This window comes from Aquarana catesbeiana, linkage group LG09, assembly GCF_042186555.1.
Source record: "Aquarana catesbeiana isolate 2022-GZ linkage group LG09, ASM4218655v1, whole genome shotgun sequence".
Lineage (NCBI taxonomy): Eukaryota > Metazoa > Chordata > Amphibia > Anura > Ranidae > Aquarana > Aquarana catesbeiana.
This window is the reverse complement of record NC_133332.1, coordinates 94,101,711-94,118,829: the sequence shown is the minus strand read 5'-3', so window position 1 is coordinate 94,118,829 and position 17,119 is coordinate 94,101,711.

The following is a 17,119-nucleotide window of genomic DNA, read 5'->3' as shown; positions in this document are numbered from 1 at the left end:
ATGATATATTGCTCAAACATGCCATGGGCATATGTGAAATTACACCCCAAAATGCATTCTGTTGTTGCTTCTCCTGAGTATGGAGATACCACATGTGTGAGACTTTTTGGGAGCCTAGCCACGTAAGGGACCTCGAAAACCCAGATTTCACTCCTCACTGCCTATCACAGTTTTCGGCCATAAAATGCCAAGATAGCACAACCCCCCCCCCCCCCCCCAAATGACCCCATTTTGGAAAGTAGACACTCCAAGCTATGTGCTGAGAGGTATGGTGAGTATTTTGCAGACCTCTCTTTTTATCACAAAGTTTTGAAAATTTTCCTTTCTTTCTTCATTTTCAAAAACAAATGAGAGCTGCAAAATACTCACTATGCCTCTCAGCAAATAGCTTGGGGTGTCTACTTTCCAAAATGGGGTCATTTGGGGGGGTTTGTGCTATCTTGGCATTTTATGGCCTTTGAAACTGTGATAGGTAGTGAGGAGTGAAATAAAAAATGTATGCCCTCATGCCGCGTACACACGACTGGTTTTGCCGTGGGAATAAACTCCGAAGATTTCTCCGATGGAACTCCAACAGAATTCCGCCCAAGCGGTCTTGCCTACACACGGTTAAACCGGGTGTTTATGTGATCATGTTCACAGCTTTTGAGACTGCAGTGGGAGCCGATTATTATATACAATCATCATGCTTTTGTTCCCTAATGTCACGCAGACACGTGTGAAATGAGAGAAACTGACAAGAGGACACGTCAAAGACAACGCGGTGGAGAGGGGATTTGCCTGATATACAACACAAAAACTGCTGTTGCTGGTTTATAATCTGACCAGCTACAATTTCTGATGATCTATGGGAAGGTTTGCCATCCATTCTAAAGTTCCGTCAGGAGTCTGGATATGTTTGGGAGTCTTGTCGCCATCTAATCGTGAGGCCCTTCCTTCTCATTGCCTGTTGAGGCTACAAGCTAGATTGACTCATTGAACGTACGTTCCTATGAGTTCAATCCTTCCGGTAAGCCTTCACTTTTTCTATATGTGGAGGGTCCATCACATCTTTGCATGCGTTACCCACGTGGTGAATAAGGAATTATATACTTTTTTGGACTAACATCAGCCTCTTTCAGTCTAAAAAACTCTTGAAGATCATCAAAGACTTTATTTGTTAATTTGTCATGTTTTGTATTTATTGTTGATCGACATAGACGTTTCTTTACTCTTATAAATTTATATAAGTTTTTAAATTAACAAGCGCTACACTTGTCTATACACACGGTTAAACCAAAGTCTGACCAAAGTCCGACCGTCCAGAACGCGGTGACGTACAGCACGTACGACGGGACTAGAAAAAGGGAGTGCAATAGCGATCGCGCCACCCTTTGGGCTCCTTCTGCTAATCTCGTGTTTATCTTGTGTTAGTAGAAGTTTGGTGAGAGACGATTCGCGCTTTTCAGCTTTTGTGCTTTTCAGTTCGTTACTGCTCTTCAGTTTGTGCTTGTGGGTTTGTATCTGCTTTTCAGAGCGTGTAGACAGTTTGTATCTGTTTATCCAGTGTGTTCTTGTCCGCTCGTTTCTGATTTTCAGCTCGCTCTTCACAGGCCTTGCTGTTCTTCAGTGCGTTCTGTTAGTGCATTCTCACCAGCCGACCATTTTGAAGCCATGTTGCGTGTACGTACTCATTGTAGAGTTCGTGCTGTGTGGAGGCTTGGTGTTGGGGTTCATTCTTTGACCCAAGCCCAGTTCATGAACAGGGTGGGGAGGAGTTCATGGACCAAGAATTGGTTACTCCAGCGTGACCAATTCTCTCATATGCCTTTGCTTCGTGAGATCCAGGAGAACAATCCTGATGATTTCAGGAACTTTCTCAGGATGACGGACCCCATTTTTCACCGTCTGTTGGCTTTGCTGACCCCTTATATTAGCAGGCAGGATACCTGCATGTGGCAAGCAATCACTCTGGAGCAGAGCCTAGTCGCCACAATGCGGTACTTGGTGACTGGGAGAAGCCTGCAGGACCTCAAGTTCTCAACAGGCATCCAGCCCCAGGCTCTGGGGATCATTATCCCAGAGACCTGTTCTGCTATTATTCAGGTCCTGCAGAAGGACTATATTAAGGTAAGTTTTGTCCTTTAACATCACATTCTATTGTATTTAATGTCTGCTAATGTTTTGTATTTCTTTCATCATTCCCTAATTAACATGATTGTAATATGCTGTGAATGTCCCCTTTGTGCCCATGCATGCTGTAATCTTTTAATGCTCCATTTTTGGCCTACATGCATATTTTCCTTCACTAACCTCCCCAGCATGCTATCCTGGGCCCATATACACCTATAGCCTAGTCACTTAACAATGTATTTTGTCAGCTCCATTGCAGTGCTTTACCCCAAACACCCCCTAAAATCTGTACAAATGTTATTGTTGTCCTTAAATTCAGGCAGAGTGCCAGAGGCTTTTAGGCTTTTTTGGGGAGGCCCAAACTCATCTCGAACCCTACTCCCCCCCTAAAATTTTTACAATGGGCCATCAGAGGGGGAGATTAATCTGATAAGTGGCCCTTATATTTTTGTCTTTAAATACTCCTTAAAATAAATGTTATACTGATGTTGGCCAAGAATGTTTGTGTCTAATCTGCTTGCAATGTTATGTGCAAAAGTACTAATATTTTTTTTCTTCTGTATTGACTCCACAGTTTTCTTCAACGCCACAGGAATGGCAACCATTGGGACTTTCCCAACTGTGGAGGGGCTATAGATGGGAAGCATGTCCAAAGCGTGCCACCACCCCATTCGGGGGTCATACTATTTTAACTATAAGGGGTTTCATAGTATCGTGTTAATGGCGGTGGTGTGGGCACAATATGAGTTCCTCTATGTGGACGTGGGGAAGAATGACCAGATGTCGGATAGAGGAGCCTTCGCCCAGATGGAGTTTTACCAGTGGCTCCAGAGTGGTGGCCTGGGATCGCCACCAACGTTGATGGACTCCCGTTCATCTTTCTTGCTGATGAAGCGTTCGGTCTGGGCGAGCACCTGATGAGGCCATTCCTCCAGAGGACCCTTACCCCGGAGAGGAGGGTTTTTAACTACTGGCTGGCCAGAGCCAGAAGAGTCGTGAAGAATGCCTTTGGGATAATGGCCAGCCGGTTCCGCCTGTTTCTGACAGCCATACACATGGTGGAGTATAAACTCAACCACATAATCTTATGCTGCTGCATATTGCACAACTTTTTACGTAAAAATTCACACAATTATCTTGCCTCAGTTGGGCCTGAGGCCGGACTTACTTCCAATCCTCTTACAGGCTTGGATACTGGCCGCCCTGGCTCGGCACCCCAAAGCTCCCGTGAAGTTCGGGAGAAATATGTTAATTATTTTACGGGTAGGGGGGCCATTGCAATGACAGACAATGTCTAATTTTTAATAATAAGAAAAAAAGATCTGATAAAATCTTGAAATTTCTTTATTGCTTGTGTTTCGTTTTGGCTGTCTCCTAGGTTCTCCTAGTGCACTTGTAGTGCCAAGTGGATTTTCCTTTAGTAAATAAGCCCCATTGTCACTGTAAACATAAAATTACTACAAAACCGGTATTGAGCATTGAAAGCCACACATTGTTAATTATCAAAATTTTTACTTTGCACATTCACATGTGCGTTATAAAAATTTTTAGAAAAATATTTTTTTTTTCTCAATTTTTTTTTTTTGAAACAGGCATGTTTTAAAACATAACATACACAACTCTGTAACTTACAAAGTTCAAAGTATAAAAACTGAAGGCAATATCAGACATTATAGTGTCAAAAATGTCTTGATACTGCCTTCATCAGATGGGGTGATGTCACCCCTGTAAAAGCCAAATTTTGAAGATGCACACAAATTGGGAGTCCAAATGGGTATTTCCCTCCTGATCCCATGACTAATGTCAACATGTGCTATCTCCCATCATGGGGGATCAATGGACGTGTTTTGGGGGTGCAACCCCTTCCTCTCACCTACTAGAGTTATGAGGAGGGGGTTGAACCCACAAAAAGCATACATTGAGATCCCCTGATGGCAGATAGCACATGTTGACACACTGTGTGCATCTTCAAAATATGGCTTTTAAACTGTACAAAAAAATTGGGTTTAGTCCAACAAATGGGTAAATGGATGGGGTTTTAAAGCAATTTATATTCTCCCCAACACATCTGTCATGTTCTTCATTTCTTGTTTCATAACATTCAGTTTCTTCTTTATAATGTCTATTTCACCATTCCACAGCATGATGTCGTGGATGAGCCTTTGGGCGCTGTCACTTGTGAAAGGTTCAGCTTGCTCTACAACTACCAGCACATCACCTAAAAATTGGTTAAAAAACATGTATTATAAATATGCAGGCATACATAGATTACCTGAAGCTGGGGTGTCAGCCATTCACCTGTTTGGGTGACAATCTCACCCACTTCCTCCACCTCTCCTTCCTCCAGATCCTCAGGGGTCTTGGGCTAATTTCCCCTTATTGGTGATTTGGGGGGTCGCCTAGTGTCCTCTGAGTGGTGTCCTCCGAGTCTTTTCTCCCCTATGAGAATGAAACAAAAGGTATACTTATCACACAGATATTTGAGTCCCGAAATAGGAATATGAAACATTGCTGGGAAGTGGGGTACAATTGTCTGTTTTGGGCAGAGTTCTAAGCTGAAGACATGATTTTTTACCTTACCAAAGCTGGAATACTTACCTTTTTGTGACAATTTTCACACATGGAGACACCCCAAGTATCCACTGGAGCACCTGTGTGGGACACCTTTAAAAGTTTGTTCTTGTGTCCCACAGTAGTGCTCCTGAGTCCAGATGTGTAAACAGCTGCTGAGTGTCCTCTCCTTACATTACACTGAATCAAGCTTGCATTTCATTCTAGTTACAGACACATCTAGACAGCAATGTACAAAACTTTTTTTTATAAATAGGCATGACCAAATTTAACCTGTATTTAACCAGTATTTAACTTGTATCTGCCCAAAACATCGTATTTAATGAGTGAACAATATTTCCTACGACCGATTACTGTGCCCACGAACATGAAATTCGCCATTTTAAAATGTACAACAGTAAAGAAAAGCACATGGCGCAGCATGCAAGTAATAATAATGATAGGAACACACGACAAGTACTTACTTTTTAGAAGCACTCTCTTTATTCTTTTATACTGATCCGGCTCCCTCAGTTTCAGGTCAGACCAGCGTTTCCTTATTTGCTCCTTGGAGCGTCGTACCCCAAAATTCTCTCGCAGACTCTTCACAACTTTCGTCACGATCTTGGCCTTTCGCAAATTAGGGTTTAGGTAAGGTCCATGCTTCCCATCATAGTCGTTCCTCCGCAAGATGTACACCATCTCCACCATCTCTTCAAAGGCCATATTTGAGGCCTTAAATCTCCTCCTCCGGGATCGTGTCGTTTCGGGCTCCGGGCTTTCCTCTTCCTCGTTACTGGAATAATTTCCACACAGCTGCTCTTTATCCACCATGTTGCTCCTACTGCGCACCGAAGAGAGAAGGGGCGGGGAATCTTCGAGAAAGAATATCAGGGGCTGGTGACGCGGGTGGAGTTTCACACATGCGCAGTCTATATCAAGCTAACACGCATGTGTCGTACGTATAATCTGTGTGTGGAGGAGGGACGAACGGAAGTGGCGAGCGTCCTAAACGAAGGTAGAATTTGAACTTGGCCCATCACAGTAGCCTATACTGCTTCAAGATTGAGGCCTATATTGGGATATAATAATGAGAGTTTAGGCTGACATTAGTGTTTTTGTCTTGTGTATTGTTTTACAGCAAAGATGAATCACTTTAATGAACCCAGAATTCATGGCCAGTTTCATAGACAGATACAGGGAGATGAGGAATTTGTGGGAGGTGAAACACAGCTTATATTATAATAAACAAGCTAGGAGGTCATCGCTGGAGAAACTTCTGGAATTTGTGAAGACTCGGGTCCCCGATGCAAACATGGGGTTTTTGGACAATAAAATTGGGATCTTGAGGAACATGTATAAGAAGGAGCATAATAAAATCCAGAAATCACTCAGATCAGGAGCAGCAGCAGCGCAAGTGTATGTACCCAGGCTGTGGTACTTCAACATACTGCGGTTTTCTGGACGACCAGACTGAAGCCAGGGAATCACTTTCTACCCTTCCCTGCAGCCTTCCCTTCACCCTTCCCTCAACCCCAGCAGAGGCTGACGAGGAACAACCTGGGCCTTCCATCCTGGAAGAAGTGGATGCGTCCAGCTGGAGCCAGGTATATTATTTGTAGACATATTAATTGTCCTAATATTAATGATGTTAACTAGATGTTATAATTGATAACTAATTAATGTTTTTAAACAAAGTGATTTACATATGAATAGACCGTAGTGGCCAAAATGTTTGGGACAAGAAAGAAAAATGCTGGGGTCAGAATGATAGTCTTTTCTATTTATTAACATTCAATTTCCAAGTCATGAGCTAAAAATTGTGTGTGATTGATGAAGCAAAAACTAAAACTATGTCTCTTTTTTTATACACAGGATGAGCTCAGCCAGGACAAGGGTCTGGAAGGTGGCAGGCAGGAGGAGGCCGTGCCCAGTGACACCTAGGAGGAGGCAGTGCCCAGTGACAGCCAGGAGGTGACCGTGCCCAGTGACAACCAGGAGGTGGGTGGGCCCAGTGTCAGCCAGGAGGTGGCTGGCCCCAGTAGGAGCCTTACCCAATCCCAGGTGCCTCCCCTCTGTCTTCAAACAAAAAGGCCTAGGAAGGGGACGAGGATGGAGGAGGAAGCACTGGGCCTCATTAGGGAAGCGAGTGATGTGCTCAGAGGCCCCCCCAACGCTGAAGAGGCCTATGGCTGCTATATAGCCACAAGATTGTTGAAATTCGAGGAGGGCCAACACTTACTCTGTGAGCGAATTATTTTTGACGGCCTTCAGAAGGGGTTGAGGGGCCAGTTGACAGAGAACAGCCACATATATGATCTCACCCATCCTCCTCCTCCTGCCACAAGTCCACTACCAGAGCCACAGCCTCCAAGGAAGAGAAGAAAGTGATGGCCTGGGTTCAGTCTGGTCTGACAGAAGACGCAGGCTGGTGTAGTACCACAGCCTGGGGACATAGATATCATCTGCTGCTTATTAAAATAGGACAGATTGTTTGTGAGTAGACAGGCACATTTCAAAAAGACAATGTCAAATTAACAAGGGACACCAACCAGCCTCCTTGAGGTTACAAAATACAAGATAATAATGTTATTATCATAACTTGACACACCAAAAAAAAAAAAATTATCACTAGATCACTAGAAAATAATTTAGCAATAATCAAAAAAAAAGATCTTGATGAAAAAAAAAAATGATAAAAAAGATGACTATAAAAAATAATTCTCAACATTATTCTGAAGATCTGGCTTTAAAATAATAAAAAAATTATTCATGAGATCACGAGAAATAATAAAGAAAAAAGTTTGTGAGAACTCTGTGTGAATATCAGCAGCAAAACAAGTTAATTCTTCTAGCATTATAAAGCACAAAATAATGCACTGCATTAAACGATCACAGATTTTGCTGCGTGAGGAATGTGCTATCTCCATTCCGAACGCTAGTTTTACCAGACCGAGCGCTTCCGTCTCATACTTGCTTCTGAGCATGCGTTATTTTTGGTACGTCGGAACAGCATACAGATGAGTGGGTTTCCCAATAGTAATTAGTTCCGTCGGAAAAATTTAGAACATGTTCACTATCTAAGTCCGTCAGAATTTTCGACAGAGAAAGTCCGATGGGGCATACACACGGTCGGAAAATACGATGAGAAGCTCCCATCAGACTTTTTCTGACGGACATTCTGCTCGTGTGTACGCGGCATTAGAAATCCTGAAGGCGGTGATTGGTTTTCGGAGCCCCGTACGCGGCTAGGCTTCTAAAAATTCCCACACATGTGGTATCCCCGTACTCAGGAGAAGCAGCAGAATGTATTTTGGGGTGTAATTCCACATATGCCCATGGCATGTTTGAGCAATATATAATTTAGTGACAACTTTGTGCAAAAAAAAAAAAAAAGTTTGTCATTTTCCCGCAACTTATGGCAAAATATAAAATATTCCATGGACTCAACATGCCTCTCAGCAAATAGCTTGGGGTGTCTACTTTCCAAAATAGGGTCATTTGGAGGGGTTTTGTGCCATCTTGGCATTTTATGGCCTTCAAAACTGTGATAGGTAGTGAGGAGTGAAATCAAAAATTTACGCCCTTAGAAATCCTGAAGGTGGTGCTTGGTTTTCGGGGCCCCGTATGTGGCTAGGCTCCCAAAAAGTCCAACACATGTGGTATCCCCGTACTCAGGAGAAGCAGCAAAATGTATTTTGGGGTGCAATTCCACATATAACCATGGCATGTGTGAGCAAGATATCATTTAGTGACAACTTTTTTTTTTTTTTGTCATTATTCCATCACTTGGTACAAAAAAATTAAATATTCAATGGTCTCAACATGCCTCTCAGCAATTTCCTTGGGGTGTCTAATTTCCAAAATGGAGTAATTTGGAGGGGTTTTGCCATTTTAGCACCTTAACCACTTGACGACCGCCTCATGCTGATATACGTCAGCAGAATGGCACGGGCAGGCAAAATCACGTACCTGAGGCGGTCGCCTTTGGTCTGGCAGCGATCAGAGATGAGGGGGAGGCCATCCGATCGTGGCCCCCCCTCGCGATCGCTCCCAGCCAATGAGATTCTTCCCCTGCCTCTGTGTAGTACACAGAGGCAGGGGATGTGATGTCATCTCTCCTCGGCTTGGCAGTTTCCGTTCCGGCGCTGAGGAGAGAAGACTGAAATGTGAGTGCACAACACACATCACAGTAGAACATGACAGGCACACATAATACCCCCCTTTACCCCCCAATCACCCCCTAATCACCCCTCCCCCCCCCCGTCACACTGACACCAAGCAGTTTTTTTTGTTTTTTTTTCTGATTACTGCATGGTGTCAGTTTGTGACAGTTACTGTGGTAGGGCAGTTAGTATTAGCCCCCTGTAGGTCTAGGGTACCCCCCTAACCCCCCCTAATAAAGTTTTAACCCCTTGATCACCCCCTGTCGCCAGTGTCACTAAGCGATCATTTTTCTGATCGCTGTATTAGTGTCACTGGTGACGCTAGTTAGGGACGTAAATATTTAGGTTCGCCGTCAGCATTTTATAGCGACAGGGACCCCCATATACTATCTTATAAATGTTTTAACCCCTTGATTGCCCCCTAGTTAACCCTTTCACCACTGATCACCGTATAACCGTTACGGGTGACGCTGGTTAGTTTGTTTATTTTTTATAGTGTCAGGGCACCCGCCGTTTATTACCTAATAAAGGTTTAGTCCCCTGATAGCCCGGCGGTGATATGCGTCGCCCCAGGCAGCGTCAGATTAGCGCCAGTACCGCTAACACCCACGCACGCAGCATACGCCTCCCTTAGTGGTATAGTATCTGAACGCATCAATATCTGATCCGATCAGATCTATACTAGCGTCCCCAGCAGTTTAGGGTTCCCAAAAACGCAGTGTTAGCGGGATCAGCCCAGATACCTGCTAGCACCTGCGTTTTGCCCCTCTGCCCGGCCCAGCCCAGCCCACCCAAGTGCAGTATCGATCAATCACTGTCACTTACAAAACACTAAACGCATAACTGCAGCGTTCGCGGAGTCAGGCCTGATCCCTGCGATTGCTAACAGTTTTTTTGGTAGCATTTTGGTGAACTGGTAAGCACCAGCCCCAAGCAGCGTCAGGTTAGCGCCAGTACCGCTATCACCCACGCACGCAGCGTACACCTCCCTTAGTGGTATAGTATCTGAACGGATCAATATCTGATCCGATCAGATCTATACTAGCGTCCCCAGCAGTTTAGGGTACCCAAAAACGCAGTGTTATTGGGATCAGCCCAGATACCTGCTAGCACCTGCGTTTTGCCCCTCCGCCCGGCCCAGCCCAGCCCACCCAAGTGCAGTATCAATCGATCACTGACACTTACAAAACACTAAACGCATAACTGCAGCGTTCGCAGAGTCAGGCCTGATCCCTGCGATCGCTAACAGTTTTTTTGGTAGCGTTTTGGTGAACTGGCAAGCACCAGCGGCCTAGTACACCCCGGTCGTAGTCAAACCAGCACTGCAGTAACACTTGGTGACGTGGCGAGTCCCATAAGTGCAGTTCAAGCTGGTGAGGTGGCAAGCACAAGTAGTGTCCCGCTGCCACCAAGAAGAAGACAAACAGGCCCGTCATGCCCATAATGCCCTTCCTGCTGCATTCGCCAATCCTAATTGGGAACCCACCACTTCTGCAGCGCCCGCACTTCCCCCATTCACATCCCCAACCAAATGCAGTTGGCTGCATGAGAGGCATTTTCTTTATGTCCTTCCGAGTACCCCTACCCAACGAACCCCCCCAAAAAGATGTTGTGTCTGCAGCAAGCGCGGATATAGGCGTGACACCCGCTATTATTGTCCCTCCTGTCCTGACAATCCTGGTCTTTGCATTGGTGAATGTTTTTAACGCTACCATGCACTAGTTGAGTATTAACGTAGGGTACAGCATTGCACAGACTAGGACACACTTTCACAGGGTCTCCCAAGATACCATCGCATTTTGAGAGACCCGAACCTGGAACCGGTTACTGTTATAAAAGTTACAGTTACAAAAACAGTGTAAAAAAAAAAAAAAAACCACAAAAAAAAAAATAAAATAAAAAATAATAGTTGTCGTTTTATTGTTCTCTCTCTCTCTATTCTCTCTCTATTGTTCTGCTCTTTTTTACTGTATTCTATTCTGCAATGTTTTATTGTTATTATGTTTTATCATGTTTGCTTTTCAGGTATGCAATTTTTTATACTTTACTGTTTACTGTGCTTTATTGTTAACCATTTTTTTGTCTTCAGGTACACCATTCACGACTTTGAGTGGTTATACCAGAATGATGCCTGCAGGTTTAGGTATCATCTTGGTATCATTCTTTTCAGCCAGCGGTCGGCTTTCATGTAAAAGCAATCCTAGCAGCTAATTGGCCTCTAGACTGCTTTTACAAGCAGTGGGAGGGAGTTCCCCCCCCCCCCACCGCCTTCCATGGTTTTCTCTGGCTCTCCTGTCCCAACAGGGAACCTGAGAATGCAGCCGGTGGTTTCGCCAGCTGACCATAGAGTTGATCAGAGACCAGAATGGCTCCAATCATCTCTATGGCCTAAGAAACAGGACGCTATGAGCATTTCATGACTTAGATTTCGCTGGATGTAAACAGCGCCATTGGGAAATTAGGAAAGCATTTTATCACACCAATCTTGGTGTGGTCAGATGCTCTGAGGGCAGAGGAGAGATCTAGGGTCTAATAGACCCCAATTTTTTCAAAAAAGAGTACCTGTCACTACCTATTGCTATCATAGGGGATATTTACATTCCCTGAAATAACAATAAAAATGATAAAAAAAATCAAAGGAACAGTTTAAAAATAAAATAAAAAAGCAAAATAAATAATTAAAAAAAAAAAGCACCCCTGTCCTCCATTTCTCTCATGCAAAGGCGAACGCAATCGTTGGTCTGGCGTCAAATGTAAACAGCAGTTGCATCATGCATGTGAGGTATCACCACGAAGGTCAGATTGAGGGCAGTCATTTTAGCAGTAGACCTCCTCTGTAAATCTAAAGTGATAACCTGTAAAGGCTTTTAAAGGCTTTTAAAAATGTATGTAGATTGTCACCGCTGCACGTTTGTGTGCAATTTTAAAGCATGTCGTGTTTAGTATTCATGTACTCAGCCTAAGATCATCTTTTTTATTTCATCAAACATTTAGGCAATTTAGTACATTAAAATTAAAAAAAGTGTGCATTTGAAAAATCGCTGCGCAAATACTGTGCGAAACAAAAAAAATGAAACACCCACCATTTTAATCTGTAGGGCCTTTGCTTTAAAAAAATATATAATTTTGGGGGGGTCAAAGTAATTTTCTTGCAAAAAAAAAAATTTTTTCATGTAAACAAAAAGTGTCAGAAAGGGCTTTGTCTTAGCCTCTAGATTGCTTTTACAAGCAGTGGGAGGGAATGCCCCCCCCCCCACCGTCTTCCGTGTTTTTCTCTGGCTCTCCTGTCTCAACAGGGAACCTGAGAATGCAGCCGGTGATTCAGCCAGCTGACCATAGAGCTGATCAGAGACCAGAGTGGTTCCAAACATCTCTATGGCCTAAGAAACCGGAAGCTACGAGCATTTTATGACTTAGATTTCGCCAGATGTAAACAGCGCCATTGGGAAAGCATTTTATCACACCGATCTTGGTGTGGTCAGATGCTTTGAGGGCAGAGGAGAGATCTAGGGTCTAATAGACCCCAATTTTTTCAAAAAAGAGTACCTGTCACTACCTATTGCTATCATAGGGGATATTTACATTCCCTGAGATAACAATAAAAATGATTTAAAAGAAAAAAATGAAAGGAACAGTTTAAAAATAAGATAAAAAAGCAAAAAAAAATAAAGAAAAAAAAAAAAAGCACCCCTGTCCCCCCCTGCTCTCGCGCTAAGGCAAACGCAAGCGTCGGTCTGGCGTCAAATGTAAACAGCAATTGCACCATGCATGTGAGGTATCACCGCGAAGGTCAGATTGAGGGCAGGAAGTTTAGCAGTAGACCTCCTCTGTAAATCTAAAGTGGTAACCTGTAAAGGCTTTTAAATGCTTTTAAAAATGTATTTATTTTGTTGCCACTGCACGTTTGTGCGCAATTTTAAAGCATGTCATGTTTGGTATCCATGTACTCGGCCTAAGATCATCATTTATTTCATCAAACATTTGGGCAATATAGTGTGTTTTAGTGCATTAAAATTTAAAAAAGTGTGTTTTTACCCCAAAAAATGCGTTTGAAAAATCTCTGCGCAAATACTGTGTGAAAAAAAAAAATGAAACACCCACCATTTTAATCTGTAGGGCATTTGCTTTAAAAAAATATATAATGTTTGGGGGTTCAAAGTAATTTTCTTGCAAAAAAAAAAATAATTTTTTCATGTAAACAAAAAGTGTCAGAAGGGGCTTTGTCTTCAAGTGGTTAGAAGAGTGGGTGATGTGTGACATAAGCTTCTAAATGTTGTACATAAAATGCCAGGACAGTTCAAAACCCCCCCAAATGACCCCATTTTGGAAAGTAGACACCCCAAGCTATTTGCTGAGAGGCATGTCGAGTCCATGGAATATTTTATATTGTGACACAAGTTGCGGGAAAGAGACAAATTTTTTTTTTTGCACAAAGTTGTCACTAAATGATATATTGCTCAAACATTCCATGGGAATATGTGAAATTACACCCCAAAATGCATTCTGTTGCTTCTCCTGAGTACAGGGATACCACATGTGTGAGACTTTTTGGGAGCCTAGCCGCGTACAGGACCCCGAAAACCAAGCACCGGCTTCAGGCTTTCTAAGGGCGTAAATTTTTGATTTCACTCTTCACTGCCTATCACAGTTTCGGAGGCCATGGAATGCCCAGGTGGCACAAACCCTCCCCCCACAAATGACCCCATTTTGGAAAGTAGACACCCCAAGCTATTTGCTGAGAGGTATAGTGAGCATTTTGCAGACCCCACTTTTTGTCACAAAGTTTTGAAAATTTAAAAAAGAAAAAAAAAATTTTTTTCTTGTCTTTCTTCATTTTCAAAAACAAACTAGAGCTGCAAAATACTCACCATGCCTCTCAGCAAATAGCTTGGGGTGTCTACTTTTCAAAATGGGGTCATTGGGGGGGGTTTTGTGCCACCTGGGCATTCCATGGCCTCCGAAACTGTGATAGGCAGTGAAGAGTGAAATCAAAAATTTACACCCTTAGAAATCCTGAAGGCGGTGATTGGTTTTCGGGGCCCCGTACGTGGCTAGGCTCCCAAAAAGTCCCACACATGTGGTATCCCCGTACTCAGGAGAAGCAGCTGAATATATTTTGGGGTGCAATTCCACATATGCCCATGGCCTGTGTGAGCAATATATCATTTAGTGACAACTTTTTGTAATTTTTTTTTTTTTTTATTTGTCATTATTCAATCACTTGGGACAAAAAAAAATAATATTCAATGGGCTCAACATGCCTCTCAGCAATTTCCATGGGGTGTCTACTTTCCAAAATGGGGTCATTTGGGGGGGTTTTGTACCGCCCTGCCATTTTAGCACCTCAAGAAATGACATAGGCAGTCATAAACTAAAAGCTGTGTAAATTCCAGAAAATGTACCCTAGTTTGCAGACGCTATAACTTTTGCGCAAACCAATAAATATACGCTTATTGACATTTTTTTTACTAAAGACATGTGGCCGAATACATTTTGGCCTAAATGTATGACTAAAATTGAGTTGATTGGATTTTTTTTATAACAAAATGTAGAAAATATCATTTTTTTTCAAAATTTGCGGTCTTTTTCTGTTTATAGCGCAAAAAATAAAAAAGGCAGAGGTGATCAAATAAAGCAGCGCAGTGCCAAATTGTAAAAAGTCCTCTGGTCTTTAGGCAGCCAAATGGTCCGGGGCTTAAGTGGTTAAAGGGGCTGTCCTACGGGTCTTCGAGACCTGAGCTGAAACCCAATCTTGACATGGTGAGGCACCAGAGAAATGAAATGAAGCTAAGTTTATGATAGGAGTTTTCCATTTTCATCGAATCTACCTTAATTACATTTCTAAGCCAAGAGCTCACCTATACCAAGCTTGGCAATGAGATGATATATCATCATCTATGACACTGTCCTCCCTCTATACATGCAGGTGTGCAAAACTTCCGTAAGTACAATAAGTGAAAATCACTCCCCTTCTGCTGGTACATTTACTGTACTGCCTGTACCTTCAGTATAGGTTATCAGAGTCATTGTGTGCTGTCTTCTTGAGCTATACATTGCAAAACAAACTTGTTTAGAAAGTATTTACTAGAAGAGCATTGCATGTTTAGGATCAGTATTACCACACATCTACGGAAGCCAAAGGTTTGTTTTACGATGTATGTAATCATGCAGAACTGTTATTTGAGGACAAATGTGCCGCTAGTTTGCAAAAAAAAATTCCATTTACGTTTTAAAGCCCATCTCCGATGATCTCTAAGTCGCTGACTAGGAAAAAGTATTGCAGATCAAGATTTAACTCACTCTCACTTTCTACTATTTCTGGATCAGTGCCACATAACTAATTCTTCCAGAGAGGTCAGCAGTGATAACCACCATATTTCAGTATAGACTTCCTTTAATTACTTGACCTCCAGAAGGTTTTACCCCCTTCATGACCAGACAATTTTTTTGCTATTCAGCACTGTGCTATTTTAACTGCGATTGTTCAGTCATTGAACACTGTATGCGAATTAAATTGATATCATATATTTTTTTCACACAAATAAAGTTTTCTTTTGGTGGTGTTTGATCACTGCATTTTTTTATTATTATATACCAAGAATTAAAAAAAAAACAACATATTTTCTACTTTCTGTTACAAAACATATCCAATAAAATCTAATTTCTTCATAAATTTAGACCAAAATGTATTCTGCTACATGTTGCAAGTGCTAGCAGTGATTGGTGCTGATCCTGCTTACGCCAGGCCCGGATTTACTCCCTTTGCCGCCCCAAGGCCGGGTCCTTCAATGCCGCCCCCCACACACACACACACACACACACACACACACACACACACACACACCAGCATTCTCATCCTTTATCGATGACTGCTACAATAGATCAATTAAAAACATACCTCCACACACGAGAACACTGAAAATAACTGGCTTTAATTGTACAGACTGAAAATACTCTGTAATGCAGAGGATGCCTTTTAAAGATTATAGCAGTAGGAAACTCCCTACAATTTTTTAGTTCTAACTTTTCTTTTGCCAAACTCATCGATAATATCTTCGTAGGACAAAGTATTTAAAAGTTCTGACTCAATGGCTGAAACTGAGGAAAAAAATAGTTTTTTTTATATATTTTTTGGGGATATTTATTATAGCAAAAAGTAAAAAATAATGCGTTTTTTTCAAAATTGTCACTCTATTTTTGTTTATAGCGCAAAAACTAAAAACCGCAGAGGTGATCAAATACCACCAAAAGAAAGCTCTATTCGTGGGAAAAAAAGGACATCAATTTTGTCTGGGAGCCACGTCGCACGACAATTGTCAGTTAAAGTGACGCAGTGCCAAATCGCAAAATGTGCTCTGGTCTTCGGCCAGCAAAATGGTCCGGAGCTTAACTGGTTAATAATTGAATAGTGACTAAACAAGAATTTGCCAGCAAGTTGCTGTATCACTGTCATGAATGATATTTGCTGCCACATGAACAAGCACTAACCTGGTCCTGGAAATTTCAAAACTCGCAGCCCTCGTGGGTGGGAGGAGGCTCAGGAGGAGAACTGGACTGGAGAAGTCGGGCTGCTGGCAATGTGCTCCCCTGTAGCGGCTGCAGGACTCAGGAGTAGTTGGTGGCTGCCCTGGGACTCACTGGCACTGACTGGGCAGTGGGCACAGGCTGGATCCTGGTGACTCGTTGCTCTGGTGTGCCTGGTTGGTCTCTCTTTCTCTCTCTCTCTCTGCTGCTGGCTGGAGGCGGAGAAGGAGAGAAGAGGTGGGTGGACTTGTCTCAGATTCGGAGGTGCGCTGCTCAGCCATAGGGTGCACTGCCCCCGTGTCAGCCGACGTCACTGGTTGCTAGACGCAGGGCGGCCCTAGCCTAGCAACCAGTTCTGCTGCAGATGAGTGTAACTATACAAGAGTGGCGGAGGCAGAAGGTTTTTTTTTTCTTTTCATTCCAGGACACTGTATTGTCCCGGAATGAAGGTGCCCAGGACATGGGACAAAGATCATAATTAAGGGACAATCCTGGGCAATCTGAGACATGTGGGCACCCTTCTCACACAGCCTAGGCAAAGTAGCAAGTTCCGGAGCTGCCGCCCGCTGGGGGCTATGTTAATGCTGGGGGGGTGGCCGTGAAAGCCGAAAAGTCGCCGCAGGAGCGGCGCCGCCCCTGCACCACTGCCGCCCCGAGGCCTGGCCTCGGTGGCCTTGTAGAAAATCCAGCCCTGGTTTACACTGCGTTTTTGTGGACCCCATACTATTGGGGACATATTATAGTTTTTACTGTGACCAGGATATGGA